The sequence below is a fragment of the Aquarana catesbeiana genome, linkage group LG05 (genome assembly GCF_042186555.1).
Source record: "Aquarana catesbeiana isolate 2022-GZ linkage group LG05, ASM4218655v1, whole genome shotgun sequence".
NCBI classification, from domain to species: Eukaryota; Metazoa; Chordata; class Amphibia; order Anura; family Ranidae; genus Aquarana; species Aquarana catesbeiana.
The window spans coordinates 257,463,325-257,479,230 of NC_133328.1; the positions used below are offsets into that span (position 1 = coordinate 257,463,325).

The window sequence follows — 15,906 nt, forward strand, 5'->3', positions numbered from 1 at the left end:
GAGAAGGTTTTCGTCCAGGATATCCCTGTACTTGGCCGCATTCATATTTCCCCTCGATTGCAACCAGTCGTCCTGTCCCTGCAGATGAAAAACACCCCCACAGCATGATGCTGCCACAACGTGCTTCACTGTTGAGACTGTATTGGACAGATGATGAGCAGTGCCTGTTTTCTCCACACATACCGCTTAGAATTAAGGCCAAAAAGTTCTATCTTGGTCTCAGACCAGAGAATCTTATTTCTCACCATCTTGGAGTCCTTCAGGTGTTATTTTAAACAAACTCCATGCGGGCTTTCATGTGTCTTGCACTGAGGAGAGGCTTCCGTCGGGCCACTCTGCCATAAATCCCCGACTGGTGGAGGGCTGCAGTGATGGTTGACTTTTTTTTTTTTTAAAAGGTTTTTATTTGCCAGATGTACATACATAGAATAACACATTGCATGTAAGGTATATTGTCGGTTGCAACCGTCAAAATATAATTAACATTCAAGGGTAGTTTCGGATAAACATCCTATGATAAAGGATATATCAGTACAGGTAGCAATTTTTTTTAACTCTAAAATACCAGTTCCATAAGTACCGCATAAGTGGAAATACGTTTCGTGTGGTCAGGTTCTACAAGCATTGATTCAAGTTTTGGTGTTTTCTAACAGAACCATCCCCATTCCAAATTGTGCATGCGCAGCATGCCGCAGCCTGGAATAATGGAACGCCCATGTGTCAGGGACACCCATTTCCCTCTTCAATTGTGCAAACGTTTTAAATTCACCCCTCTCAAATAGTTGATGCACATACGTAAGGCCTCTTTCACAGGGACGATCCGTATGTCCGTTTTTCACCCTTCCATTTTCGGATGAAAAACGGACATACATTCATCCCTATGGAGCGTCGGATGTCAGCGGTGACATGTCCGCTGACATCCGACCCGCTCCGATCCGAAAAGTGTAACGGAGGAAAAACCTACTTTTCCATCCGTTTTCGGATCGGGTGACGACGGACACTACGGTCCGTCATCATCTGATCCCCCCATAGGGGAGAGCGGCGCTCTGACAGGTCCGCCGCTGCACAGCGATGGACCTGTCATCTCCCTGCTCAGCGGGGATCGGCGGAGCGATCCCCGCTGAGCAAGCGGGTGTTCACGGGGCGGATCATCACTGATCTGCCCTCGTGTGAAAGAGCCCTAAGACCAAATTTGGCCCACCTATATCCATCCTCCAAGCGAGAAAGGTCCTTTAGACGAGGATTGAACCATAGTGGTGTATTTGGTGATAGGTATGGAGGTCCGTCTTGTATATGTTTTATAGAAATCTCAAGTACCCGCTTAGCGGATTGAAGTACAATTACCCAGTCTTGAGTAGGCACCATCCCTCTAAAAAAGAAATTCAAAAGTGCGTCGTATGAGGTCGCGACAGCTGCCTCCATCGCAGTGGCAGCGTTATTCAGCTGTGGAAACATGCGCCAGTGGGCCTGAACTAGTTGAACTAGCTGAGACGCCAAGTAGTACAAGCGAAGGTCGGGTATCGCCAGACCACCCCTTCCTACTGGTAGCTGTAGAACGGCCAGCGACACACGAGCTGCCTTGTCTCCCCACAAAAAGGAGGTCAACAGGGAGTCAATGTATCGGAACGTCTTTTTAGGGATATATAGTGGGGCGTTAGAGAGTATATATAAAAATTTTGGGAGAAAAATAATTTTAAATAAGTTAGCTCTCCCCAACAATGTGAGCGGAAGATCTTTCCACTTCTGTACTCTATCCTTGAAGGCGTTGATTACAGGCCATAGATTCATTTTCGTGAATGATTGCACTGGCAATTGGATCTGTATTCCTAAGTACTTAAACTGGTTTGTTATCGCTAGAGGGCATTGGGTGGGAAGTACTAAGTTCGGCTGAGGATCTAGAGGAAACAGTGATGATTTGGACCAGTTAATTCGGAAATCAGAGAAATTACCGAATTCCTGAATTACATTGAATGCATTAGATAATGAGAGTTCCGGATCTCCTAAATATAGGAGCATATCATCCACATATAATGATACTCGTTTCTCCAGATCCCCAACCACGAGCCCCCTGATGTCATCCCAACTCCTAAATTTAACCGCAAGGGGTTCTATAGCTAAGGCGAAGAGGAGCGGAGACAGGGGGCATCCCTGTCTTGTCCCCTTACCTATCTTAAATGTATTTGAGATGAGCCCATTCACTCCAACACATGCCCGGGGATCATTATACAGTAACTTAACCCAGTTCACAAATCTAGGTCCAAAGCCCAATTTACTAAGCAGGGAAAACAGATAATTCCATTTGACCGAGTCGAATGCTTTTTTGTGTCGAGCGACGCCACCACTCTTTTACCTGTATTTGTATGTGAAATTTGTAAATTTACATAGAGCCTTCTAAGATTCATGTGGGTACAACGGCCCGGGATAAACCCAGTTTGATCCGAGTTGATCAATTTAAGGATTACTGACTGCAATCTACCAGCCAAGATTTTGGCCAATATTTTGACATCAGTATTGATCAAGGAGATCGGTCTATATGAGTCACGTTCCCTTGGGTCTTTACCGGGTTTTGGTATCACAACAATAAGGGCCTCACGCATGGATTCCGGTAGTACCTTCTTTTTCTGCATTTACAAACACTTTTTGGAGTCGCAGGATTAAGCCTTCTTTGTGTAGCTGATACCATTCCGCCGGGAAGCCATCAAGTCCAGGTGAATTACCCGGCCTAAAGGAGGAAATAGCACCAGCTATCTCGTCTGAGGTAATGGAATGTTCCAATGCTACACTATCTTCCGGTGCCAAAGATGGAAGGTTCAGGTCCCCCAAATAGGAGGAAAGCTCCTGATCAGTACATCTTGATTGGGACTGGTATAGGTTGTCATAAAAGTCTACAAACGTGTTCAGAATATCTCGTGAATCCCTCACCAAGTCTCCCCCTGGTTGTTTAAGGTGCAGTACCGATGTGGGGGGCATACAGAGGACGTGCCAAGAAGGCCAACAGGCAGCCACTTTTCAAATAAATAATAATAAGTAACAGCGCTGAATAAACTACAAAGAATGCAATATTAATAAGTGAATATCAATATTTAATGTGACATAAATAAGCAATAGTGAGATATTAATCCATAAACCCCATTCACGTGAATTTGAATGTGAAACAACAACTCTATAAATGAACACTGGAAAAGTCCATCTAAGTGCAGGTAAGAAAAGTCCAAAGATGTAAATCAGATTCTTCTTAATGATGAAATAGATGGCTAATTGATTCCTCCACCGCACCACTGCGTTAACACCAATACAATAATGTGCTTACCACAGGGCAAGCTTAGACAAGCCTGTAACCTTAACCCGGTCAGGGCCTTTAACCAATGAGGATGATTGGACGGCGATAATCCACTACATCATCTGGAAGGATCAGCTACAGCAAGAAACCCTCCTAATCCACATTTCCAGAACTTTTGATTATGTGGATTAGGACAAGAAAAGGTCTACAGAACTCCACAGTTTCTTTGTGCAATTGGACTTAAATCTGAGCCAGCCTGTGCTAGATGCAGTAACACAGGAGAATGTGAGTTGTTAACTTTTCGATGTTCCAGGCTCCAGGAACTCAAAAACTCCAGAGAGAGATGCAGCACAAGACATACCAGTGTTTCCTCCTCATTCTTCTCCATCTGCTTCTTAACAATGGTCAGAAATTGATCAGGACATGTGGGATATTTTAGGCAGGGAACTCCTGAATGGTAAACTGTTCCGGTGCTTTGGAGGTGCGCTTGGAGGGTTTCTTGCTGTAGCTGATCCTTCCAGATGGTGTAGTGGATTATCGCCGTCCAATCATCCTCATTGGTTAAAGGCCCTGACCGGGTTAAGGTTACAGGCTTATCTAAGCTTGCCCTGTGGTAAGCACATTATTGTATTGGTGTTAACACAGTGGTGCGGTGGAGGAATCAATTAGCCATCTATTTCATCATTAAGAAGAATCTGATTTACATCTTTGGACTTTTCTTACCTGCACTTAGATGGACTTTTCCAGTGTTCATTTATAGAGTTGTTGTTTCACATTCAAATTCACGTGAATGGGGTTTATGGATTAATATATCACTATTGCTTATTTATGTCACATTTAATATTGATATTCACTTATTAATATTGCATTCTTTGTAGTTTATTCAGCGCTGTTACTTATTATTTATTTGAACAGGTGTGTATCTCACCTATAGCAGCAGCTTTCTTTTTAGGTGTCATTGAGTCAATTAATTTGTTGTTTATTTTTCTGGCCAAAATATTCGTTTTTGACCATTTTATTACAGCGCGGTATATAATTTTTGTTTATAGGCAGCCACTTTTGTCGCCAAATTCAAATATGGATCTAGCTTGTTGTAGTTGTTTCTTCATAGTCTGGTCAGTCAGAAGTAATTTAAATTGCCTTGTCAGGTCTTGCCAAAACTGATAAGTCTGAGGTGAGGGGTTTCGTATATATTCCTGTTCAGCCGTTGCAGCATCACATTCAGCCTCTTTAATATCTGAGTTTAAGGCATTTGCAAAGGCTCTTGTCTCTTTATTGAACACCCCCCTCATGGTGGCTTTAAAAGCCTCCCATTGATTATGTATCGAGGTCTCAGCACCGTTCTCCCTCCGGTAATGATTAATAGCCGTCTTGCAGCCAAGTGTCATGTTTTCATCCAGTAACCATTGTGTTTTTAGGCGCCATTGTCGTCTTCCAATGGGCACATTCAAATTTAATGTGACTTCCATTGGAGAGTGATTCGACAGAGCTCTAGGAATATAAGCTGACCCCGGATATAATTTGGAGACCATCCATGGAGGGCAGGAGCATATCTATTCTAGTCAGTGTCTTATGAGTTTCTGAGTGGCATGAATACGTTCGGCTAACCAGCTTTTGGCCAGCCACTTCAATCTGTGAGGACTAAAACAGAGAGAGACAACAGCACACAGCACGAACCAACAGAGCATAACTTCCCTTCCCTTCCCACCCTGCAAACAGCCCCAACATGCCATGCGCCCATATCCCATAACTATAACAATAAGGGACGACACCCACTGCTTACCAGTTTGTAATGAATCTTGCGGTGGTAAACGGGAAAAAAAAAAAAAAAGAGAGTGAACCACCGCCCCCTGCCCTCCCTGTATGTATTAGGGAAACAATTTCTGTAGCCAATACCGGAGACAAAAAACAAAAAAAAAAAAATTAAAAAAAAAAAAAATAAATAAAAAACACCTCCTCTTCTTCTGTATAAAAGGATCTTAAAAGTACAAGTTCCCTGCAATACACAGTTCAGTAATACACTCAGGGGGGTAGATAATAAAGTTCTCCAAAGAAAAAAATAATAATAAAAAAAATTTAAATAATAAAAAGGAAGGAGAAAAAAAAAATTTGTATCCAAGAGAAATTTAGTAGAATGAACTTTGAACCAACATGTAGAACCGAGCAGGACAAGCAATTGAGGTGTCAGAGCTCAAGGACACTATTTTGAGCCTCATGACTGATAAGCAAAAGAAGATTTGAGAGGTATGCTGCAGTGGCATACATCAAAGGGACGTCTGTCTTTCTTTCAGCGTCTATCTTCAGGGCTATTGCGTCCCCTAGTGTCCAGCCAGCGAGAAGCTTCAGTGGGAGAGTTAAAGAAGGAAACTTTTCCCCCTATCCACCACTCTCAGATCTCCAGCTGGCCTATAGCATGTTGTATCCTGCAAAACTGAGTCTTTTCTGGACATGCACAAAACTGGCTCTCTGTTTCTGCGTAGCAGCAGAAAAGTCAGGGTAGATTGAAATTCGGTTACCATTAAATTGCAAGTCTCCCATAGTGCGGGCAGCACGAAGGATATTTTCACGGTCTCTAAAATGTAGAATCCGGGCTATCATTGGACGCGGGTGAGACCCAGGAGAGGGAGGTTTAGATGGCACCCTGTGAGCCCGCTCTATGGCGAATAAGCGTGAAAAGGTATCGTTCGCCATATTGTCCTTAAGCCACATTTCAAGGAAGTCTTCGGGTTGTTTGCCCTCTGCCTTCTCAGGGAAACCAACCAGGCGAATATTGTTCCTCCTTTGGCGGTCTTCCATATCACTGAGCTTATCTGTGTGAGCATTCACTTCACAGTGGATGTGTTGAACTTTATTCTCCAAAGGGCAGACTACATCTTCCAGGTCACTAATTCTGTGTTCAGCTTCAGTAGCCCTTTCTCTAATATTCTGTACATCATTCTTTAAAAACGACATCTCAGCCCTCATGCCATCAATGTGTTCAGTCAGTGTGGCCTGGCAGGTACGTATAGCTTCCATAATCTGTTTCAGAGATGGCTCCCCCTCCCCTCCTCTGGCATTATATCTCCCATTTCTTCCTGTGGTAACCCATCCAGGGAGAGTCCTTTCCTCATTCTCTTAGTTCTAGGAGGCAGTGGGCTTACCTTGCCAGAGTGAGAAGGGGATTTATCTGGTCCCCTCTGCTGTGTATTGCTGTGGTGTCTTTCCTCTGCCTCATGGCTGCCTCCATCTTGAGATCCCCAGGCATACTGAGAGAGACGGTCTGCCGAGGATTCCATGGGCGCTCACCCGTATTTAACCATACTGCCGTGTTTAGCCAGGTCCAGAGAGGGTATTGAAGGCTTTGGTGTGGAGAATCTATGTCTCTGACACCCAAGATGAATGAAGGATTCGTTGGCCTGCAGGGAGCTCTGTCTCAGTGCTGCTCACATATCAGCTGCTGTCTCCGCCCCGATGGTTGACTTTCTACAACTTTCCCTGATCTCCCGACTGCATCTCTGGAGCTCAGCCACAATGATCTTTGGGTTCTTATTTACTTCTTTCACCAAAGGCTCTTCTCCCCCGATAGCTCAGTTTGGCCTGACGGCCAGCTCTAGGAAGGGTTCTGGTCATCCCAAATGTCTTCCATTTAAGGATTATGGAGGCCACTGTGCTCTTAGGAATCTTAAGTGCAGCAGAAATGTTTTTTGTAACCAAGGCCAGCTCTGTGCCTTGCCACAATTCTGTCTGAGCTCTTCAGGCAGTGCCTTTGACCTCACGATTCTCATTTGCTCTGACATGCACTGTGAGCTGTAAGGTCTTATATAGACAGGTGTTTGGCTTTCCTAATCAAGTCCAATTAGTATAATCAAACCCAGCTGGACTCAAATGAAGGTGTAGAAGGATGATCAGAAGAAATGGACAGCACCTGAGTTAAATATATCAGTGTCATAGCAAAGGGTCTGAATACTTAGGACCATGTGATATTTCAGTTTTTCTTTTTTAATAAATCTGCAAAAATGTCAACAATTCTGTGGAGAAAACCAGGCACTGCTCATCACCTGTCCAATACAGTCCCAACAGTGAAGCATGGTGGTGGCAGCATCATACTGTGGGGGTGTTTTTCAGCTGCAAGGACAGGACGACTGGTTGCAATCGAGGGAAAGATAAATGCGGCCAAGTTCAGGGATATCCTGGATAAAAACCTTCTCCAGAGTGCTCAGGACCTCAGACTGGGCCAAAGGTTTGCCTTCCAACAAGACAGACAATGACCCTAAGCACACAGCTAAAATAACGAAGAAGGAGTGGCTTCACAACAACTCCGTGACTGTTCTTGAATGGCCTGACTTCAAACCCAATTGAGCATCTCTGGAGAGACCTAAAAATGGCTGTCCACCAACGTTTACCATCCAACCTGACAGAACTGGAGAGGATCTGCAAGGAGGAATGGCAAGAGGATCCCCAAATCCAGGTGTGAAAAACTTGCTGCTTCTTTCCCAAAAAGAATCATGGCTGTATTAGATCAAAAGGGTGCTTCTACTAAATACTGAGCAAAGGGTCTGAATACTTAGGACCATGTGATATTTCACTTTTTCTTTTTAAATAAATCTGCAAAAATGTCAACAATTCTGTGTTTTTCTGTCAATATGGGGTGCTGTGTGTACATTGAGGGAAAAAAAATGAACTGAAATGATTTTAGCAAATGGCTTGCAATAGAACAAAGAGTGAAAAATTTATGGGGGTCTGAATATTTTCCGTCCCCACTGTATATACAATACTAGTTTTTTCTTTTTTTTCGCCGATACTAAATTACCAATGCCCATTTTTACTTTTTATTTACATTTTTGCAACTAACTTTTTTTTGGTTGAGAGGTTGGGGGGGGGGGGGTGTTTAGGGTGGAGAGGGGGTTATTGTTTAGGATGGGGTGGTGGGGTGTTTTTTTTGTTTGTATATGCATGAAGGGAGGGGGGTATTTGAGAGCCCACACTGCCAATTATATGCGATGGATAAGAATACAATAGTCTAAGTTGGTGAAGTAAAAAAAAATGATAATTGGCATGTGCGTATGTATTCATCCCCTTTGTTATGAAGCCCATAAAAAGCTCTGGTGCAAACCAAGCGTCACATGATCTGTCATTACATATATACACACACACACACACACACACACACACACACACACACACACACCTTTTTGAAAGGCCCCAGAGGCTGCAACACCTAAGCAAGTGGCACCACTAACCAAACACTGCCATGAAGACCAAGAAACTCTCCAAACAAGTAAGGGACAATGTTGTTGAGAAGTACAAGTCAGGGTTAGGTTATAAAAAAAAAAAAAAAAATACCCAAATCTTTGATGATCCCTAGGAGCACCATCAAATCTATCATAACCAAATGGAAAGAACATGGCACAACAGCAAACCGCAAAAGAGACAGCCCCACACCAAAACTCATGGACCGGGCAAGGAGGGCATTAATCAGAAAGGCAACACAAAGACCTAAGGTAACCCTGGAGGAGTTGCAGAGTTCCACAGCAGACACTGGAGTATCTGTACATAGGACGACAATAAGCCGTACCCTCCATAGAGTTGGGCTTTATGGCAGAGTGGCCAGAAGAAGCCATTACTTTCAGCAAAAAACAAAAAAATGGCACATTTTGAGTTTGCGAAAAGGCATGTGGGAGACTCCTAAAATGTATGGAGGAAGGTGCTCTGGTCTGATGAGACTAAAACTGAACTTTTTGGCCATCAAAGAAAAAAACGCCATGTCTGGCGCAAACCCAACACATCACCCAAAGAACACCATTCCCACAGTGAAACATGGTGGTGGCAGTAATATATAATTATTATTATTATATATATATATAAGTATATATATATATATATATATATATATATATATATATATATATATATATTTTTTTTTAAATCATAACGGCAACAGAAACTATCCAAATGACCCTGATCAAAAGTTTACATACCCTGGTTATTTTGGCCTGATAACATGCACACAAGTTGACACAAAGGGGTTTGAATGGCTATGAAAAGGTAACCATCCTCACCTGTGATGTGATGTGATGTGTGTGTGTGTGTGTGTGTGTGTGTGTGTGTGTATACACACACATGTTTCTGAACTTCTGACAGACCCTTGCATCTTTCATCCAGTGCTGCACTGACATTTTTGGATTCTGCGTCATGGGGAAAGCAAAAGAATTGTCAAAGGATCTGCGGGAAAAGGTATCCAAGGATTTGAGAATGCCAATCAGCAGTGTTCAAACTAATCAAGAAATGAAAAATGAGGGGTTCTGTTGAAACCAAACCACGGTCAGGTAGACCAACTAAAATGTCAGCCACAACTGCCAGGAAAATTGTTCGTGATGCAAAGAAAAACCCACAAATAACTTCCGGTGAAATACAGCAAGCTCTGAAAACATGCGGTGTGGCCATTTCAAGATGCACAATAAAGAAGCACTTGAAGAAAGATGGGCTGCATGCTCGAGTCGCCAGAAGGCGGCTATTACTACACAAATGCCACAAAAGTATCCCACTTACAATACATCAAACAGCACAGAGACAAGCCTCAAACCTTCTGTAACAAAGTCATGTGGAGTGATGAGACCAAAACTGAGCTTTTTGGCCACAACCATAAATGCTACATTTGGAGGGGAGTCAACAAGGCCTATGATGAAAAGGTACACCATGCTTACTGTGAAACACGGAGGTGGATCGCTGATGTTTTGCTACAAAAAGGCACAGAGCAATTGGTCAGAATTGATGGCAAGATGAATGCAGTATGTTATCAAAAAAATACTGGAGGAGCATTTGCATTCATCAGCCAGGAAGCTGCGCATGGGATGTACTGGGACATTCCAACATGACAATAAACCAAAAACACAAGGCCAAGTCGACCTGTCATTGGCTACAGCAGAATAAATTGAAGGTTCTAGAGTGGCCATCTCAGTCTCCTGACCTCAATATCATTGAGCCACTCTGGGGAGATTTTAAACGTGCAGTTCATGCAAGATGGCCAAAGAATTTACAGGAACTGGAGGCTTTTTGCCAAGAGGAATGGGCAGCTTTACCATCTAAGATAAAGAGCCTCATCCACAAATACCACAAAAGACTTCAAGCTGTCATTGATGTTAAAGGGGGGCAATACACAGCTTTAAGAATTGGGGTATGTAAACTTTTGATCAGGGTCATTTGGGTAGTTGTCATTATGATTTAAAAAAAAGTAAACACAGTTGATTGATAATAAATGGCTTCAGCCAAACACTAACCATGAGTCTATCAGGGCTCAAAAATTTCAAGACCTGAGCTACTAGCCAGGCCTCAAGGGTTACTTGACACCAGTTGCCCTGCCCAATCCCTACTCTGCCCCTAATTTTACCCCTAAACACGCCCTCATACATTATCTCATGAAATGACACTTAAAATGTTTTATGCAGAATTAAGTTATAAATATTAACAACTTTATCCGTGCCCAGCACTGCACCCTGTCCACCAAAGTAGCCTGCCCATGTCTGCCAATGCAGCCTACCTGTGCAGGGGAAGAGAGGAAAGCCGCCACCCGGATGATCAAAGCGATGGGAACATAACAGCTTTAATTTCAAAAGCTGTGTATTCCCCACCGCCACATACAGCCCCTGCCCCTTGTCCGGGGAACTCTGACAGATCACCCGTCCTAGGATTGGACAGGTGATCGGTCTATCAAAGTGCCTGGACAAAAAGGAGGGGCTGTATGTGACAGCATGCGGCGGGGAATACGAAGCTATTGAAATGAAAGCTGTTATGTTCCCCGTGCTCTGATGATCCGGGTGGGGGCTCTCCTCCTCGCAGATCGCTGGTAGAGCGGCTCCTATACAACCTGCTCACCCCCGTCAGCCCTTCCTCACCAGCCCTCAAAATTCTCTCGCAAAATGCGAGTGGAATTTTTGGAGGGATAGAGATATAAATATTGTAAGGGATCAGGGGGGTGACATGCCAGCTCGGACAGTTCGGCCAACTTAAAAGGCTTTATTCAGCAAAAAGCAACAGAAAATTGACAAGCTTTGTCTTTATAGGCAGTTCAAACATAAAAACTCTTCTTAGCAGAGTAAGACAGTCCTGTTAAATAATGCTCAGCATCCCAGCCACAGCATATAACATAGCACTTCAGGCAAGCTCACCCAGCAGGATCAAGTCATAAGTAACAGGGATCCTTCCAGCTTCAAGCTCCTCTCAGCTTTGATAGCTCAACAGCCATCTCTCTCCAAACACACTTCTCCTCTCTGACATTTTTAACTCAGCTGGCAATAAGCAGGTCTGAAGGGGGAAGTACCTGCCCTCTTAAATTAACCCCTTCTTAACCCTGCCCCAGGCTGACTCTCCAAAATTATAATACAATATATATTCAAGATAGTTGAGGAAAGCAGCACACGGTCTGTATCCAGTGCAATGCATTCTAGTCTTCCCACCGGGCCAAATATAGAAAAAGTCCAACGAATTGCTGCACTTAAAATATCAATTATTCAAGAAATTACATGATCAGATATTGGAAGATTTCTGTTTTGGGCTCACAAGCTTATGCCCTTTATAAGATCAAAAGCACATCTAACATTTAATCTAAATTCATGAGGTTTTAAACGCTTTCACAAATAAATCACACATGGAATCAATCCTGTGGTTAATGACTAATCAGTACAATTACATTCCTTCCTTGGTTATTTTTCTCCACTATCACAGAAATGGTTAACCAGGACAGGTGTTTTCATCAGACTTCAAATAGGATCCTTCACTTTGTCAGTCTGCCAAACACATACATATGGATATCACCACATATTGAATCTACATTTCAAATAAATAAATACAAATCGTTTTGGGGTAATAGTATTGAGAAAATCTATCCAGTATACCTCACGTTTTCTGAGAATTAATTCTCGATCACCTCCTCTCCTATTTTTATTTATCCCTTCCAATATACTTTAGTTGGGAAATAGAATGACCTTTGTCTATAAAATGTCTAGCCAATGGTAGTTGTGTTAATTTGTTCCTAATTGAATACTTATGCCTAGCTATACGGGCTTAAACCTTTTGTTTTCACCAATATAACGTAACCCGTAAGGGCACTTTATGGCATAAATTGCAAAAGAGGATTGCCACGTATAGTGTCCTATAATTGGGATTTCCAAACCTTTATGAGGGTGCAATATGGATTTCCCTAAAATCATAGAATTGCATTGTATGCATGACACATAGGGATAAGAGCCTGTATTACGCGGTCCCAAAAGTGTTATATTGGGAAGGGAAATACTGGTCAGATCTAACCAAACAATCTCTTAACGTTCTACCTTTCCTATATGAACTCATCAATATTAGGGTAACTCTCTCTCAATAATTCCCAATTTTTTTTAACAATATTAAAAATACGATAAGAGAATGAATGGAATTGTGAAACAAAAAAGGTTTGTTCTTTTTATATGTCTGGTTGATACTCCATTATTAAATAAATTAACCCGGTCCAGTGCCACTGGATAATTCCTTTTGATTAGTTTAGTTTCCATTTCATTCAATCTCTCCTCCCGACACTGTGGATCACTGACTATTCTTTTGACTCGGATCAGTTGATTCCTAGGGATAGAGTTGAATACTCCCTGAGGATGAAAGCTACTATAATGAAGTAATTGATTACGGTCTGTATTTTTTACATATAAGTCACTATCATTCTTAGTATGGTTAATCTTAAACATTGTATCAAGAAAGGGAATATTTTCCTTACTGTATACAATATTGAATTTCAAGCCAGGAATAAGAGAATTCAAATATTGATCAAATAATAGAGTTCCGATGTCGCCACCTCACACCGCAAACACGTCATCTATATATCTAAACCATCCCTGACAGTGTTCAATGAACATAATATTTTCATAAACTAATGACGTTTCTACCATGTTCATGAACGAGTTTGCGTATGGAGGTGTGACATTGGAACCCATCGCTGCCCCTTTAAGCTGCAATAGGTATCCTTGAACAGAAAATAATTTTCTTCAAGGACAATGTTCAACAATTCTAAAAGAAATGTAATCTGTCTCTCACTGTAACATGACTGTATAAGAAGACACCGGCAGGCTTTAAAATGCCCAGTTCGGGGGGAATGATAGTATAAAGGCTGTATATGTCCCACATTACTAAGATGGAATCAGGTGACACATTAAAAGGTAATTTTGTTTAAAAAAAATCACTAGTATCACGTATAAATGACCGTGTATTAACCAAAGGTGTTAAACATTTATCAAAATATTGTGCCAATGGTGCTGTCACAGATTCCATCCCAGAAACAATGGGGCGTCCAGGCGGGTTAGTGGGGTCTTTATGGATCTTCGGCAAGATATACATAACAGGTGTAATAGGGTTATCATTCAGTAAAAAATTCAGTTTCATTATCAATGATTTGGTCTTTCAATGCTGCAGATAGTTTTTATTTTGAACTTTAAAATAGTGTGTCGACATCTGACAATTGTTTCAAAACCTTTGCTTCATACTTTAGGGTGTCCATAATTACAATGGCTCCCCCCTTGTCAGCCGGCTTGATAACAATATCTCGCCAGACCGACAAGGAGGACAACGTTACAATTTCATTGTTAGGTATATGGTCAATTTTATTTTCAACATCCAAAAAGGATTTAATTTCATTAACCTTATCAATGAACACCTCAACAGCAGAGCAAGAAGTTGGAGGTACCGTAGAGCTCTTGGTTTTTAAATTTAAAATTTTCACTGATAAAGACACATTCCCTATTTGTAACACTGGGTTTGGATGCATAATACGCTTTAAATCTTAGCCTTCTATAAAAAAGCGGTATAAATCCTGTTTTAAAATAAACGCATTAATTTTTTCTTTTGGACAAAAACCCAAACCCTTATTCAATACCTGCATTTCAGTCTCAGATAAAGATATAGAGGAAATGTTATGTAACACATGATCATTTAACGTCTGCAGCTATTCTGGATATATAGATAGATAGATAGATAGATAGATAGATAGATAGATAGATAGATAGATAGATAGATAGATAGATAGATAGATAGATAGATAGATAGATAGAGAGAGAGGTTGCTGCACTTAAAAACTTCTTTGCTTTATTTCACAACATCTTCAGGAAAGATTCACAAAGCAAGCATAATCATTCCAAACAATATCAAAGGCAACAAATGCCTACACAGTTTTAGATATGAGTGGTTTACGTTTCGGGCTAGTATGCTTACGCCCTTCCTAAGATCCGTTAAAGCACATCTGATGGTTTCATTTCAATCGTTCATTTAAATACAGGTTTAATGAAGTACTTCACACATGGAATCAATATGGCTAATTAATTCAGTCACATACCATTTAACATCTATATGTGTATATATCTATGATATGCCATCAATACAAGGACAAGCAACAGGTGTCCAAACTCTCAATCTCCTCTCTCCCATTCTTCAATGTATTCAATGCATCTATAGAGGTGCAGAAAAATACATTCATGAATAGAAATAAAAATAAAAAGATATCCCCATCTTAGAATTGCTTTATCTGGCTATTTTTCAAATACTTATTCCAACGATTAAACAAATACATTTCCTGAAGATGTTGTGAAATAAAGCAAAGAAGTCTTTAAGTGCAGCAACCTCTTGGACTTTTTCTCTATATATGAGGTCAGTGGGAAGACCTGATTGCTAGCACTAAATTGTAAGCAGAGTGCGGTTCTCCTCTACAAGTGAATATATTTTCCCCTGGGAACAAGCACCAGCTATTATCAAGGAATCATCGCAAGGATGGCAACGAGTGGCTCATACTCATTCTCTGAAACAGAGGCTTCAAGGATCTTCACTGACACCATGGGATCCAGGGATTTTCTGATCCAATCTTCCTCAATACAACTTACCAGGAAAATGGAGAAACTAATGCAAAGAGCCATCACTATGGAACTTCACGAGGTAACATTAGCCGAATACTATAAGTTACAAATGATACCTAGAGGGTTGAGGGTTCGTTTGATCCCAACTCTATTTGCACAGAATATGGACTTTAAAACTAAATTTGCCCAGATCCTCAACAAATGTTCCTTTGATATCATGACATTAACTGTCATGAGAGGGTTTACCCGTTGGTGGTGCTATCGGCCTCTTGGATCGCAGTACCAGTGTCTACCAGCGGGTGTCTTCCAACACCTGGGACCTGCAGTAAGAGGTCTCTCCTGCTGGTGGCACTGTTGCATCCTTGGGCCGTAGTACCGGTGTCCACCAGCGGGTGCACTCCAGCAGTGTGGAGCAAACAGCACCCTCTGCGCTCAGGTGTGACTTGAAGTCAATTATAGTCAGTCCTATAAATACCCGGCAAGCCCTCATATGCTTGCCTTGGTATCTTTCTTCCTTGTGCCCTGACCTGTTATCCCATATCCTGTAACCTGTATCTGAACCTGAGCCTGCTCCTGAGCCTGTATCCGATCCCATCCTGATTCCGTCCCTCCTGTGTTCCTATTCCCTTGTATCCATATCCCATCCATTATCTCCCTCTCCTATCCTGCCCTTGTTCAGTTGCTGACTCCCTGTGTATGACCCTGGCCTGGCTTACGTGTTTGATTTTGGTACTTCCCTTTGGCTGTATATATTATCTGTTGTCTGTGGGT

General features: G+C 41.8%; 1 protein-coding gene and 1 long non-coding RNA gene across 3 annotated transcripts in view; one reads left to right on the forward strand and one right to left on the reverse strand.

Annotated features, from left to right (window-relative positions):
- The window catches only part of LOC141144746 (uncharacterized), a 102,146-nt gene that overhangs the window by 82,773 nt on the left and 3,467 nt on the right, over window positions 1-15,906 (forward strand). The window lies entirely within an intron of this gene.
- PDCD6 (programmed cell death 6) overlaps window positions 1-15,906 on the reverse strand; it is a 137,216-nt gene that overhangs the window by 33,348 nt on the left and 87,962 nt on the right. The window lies entirely within an intron of this gene.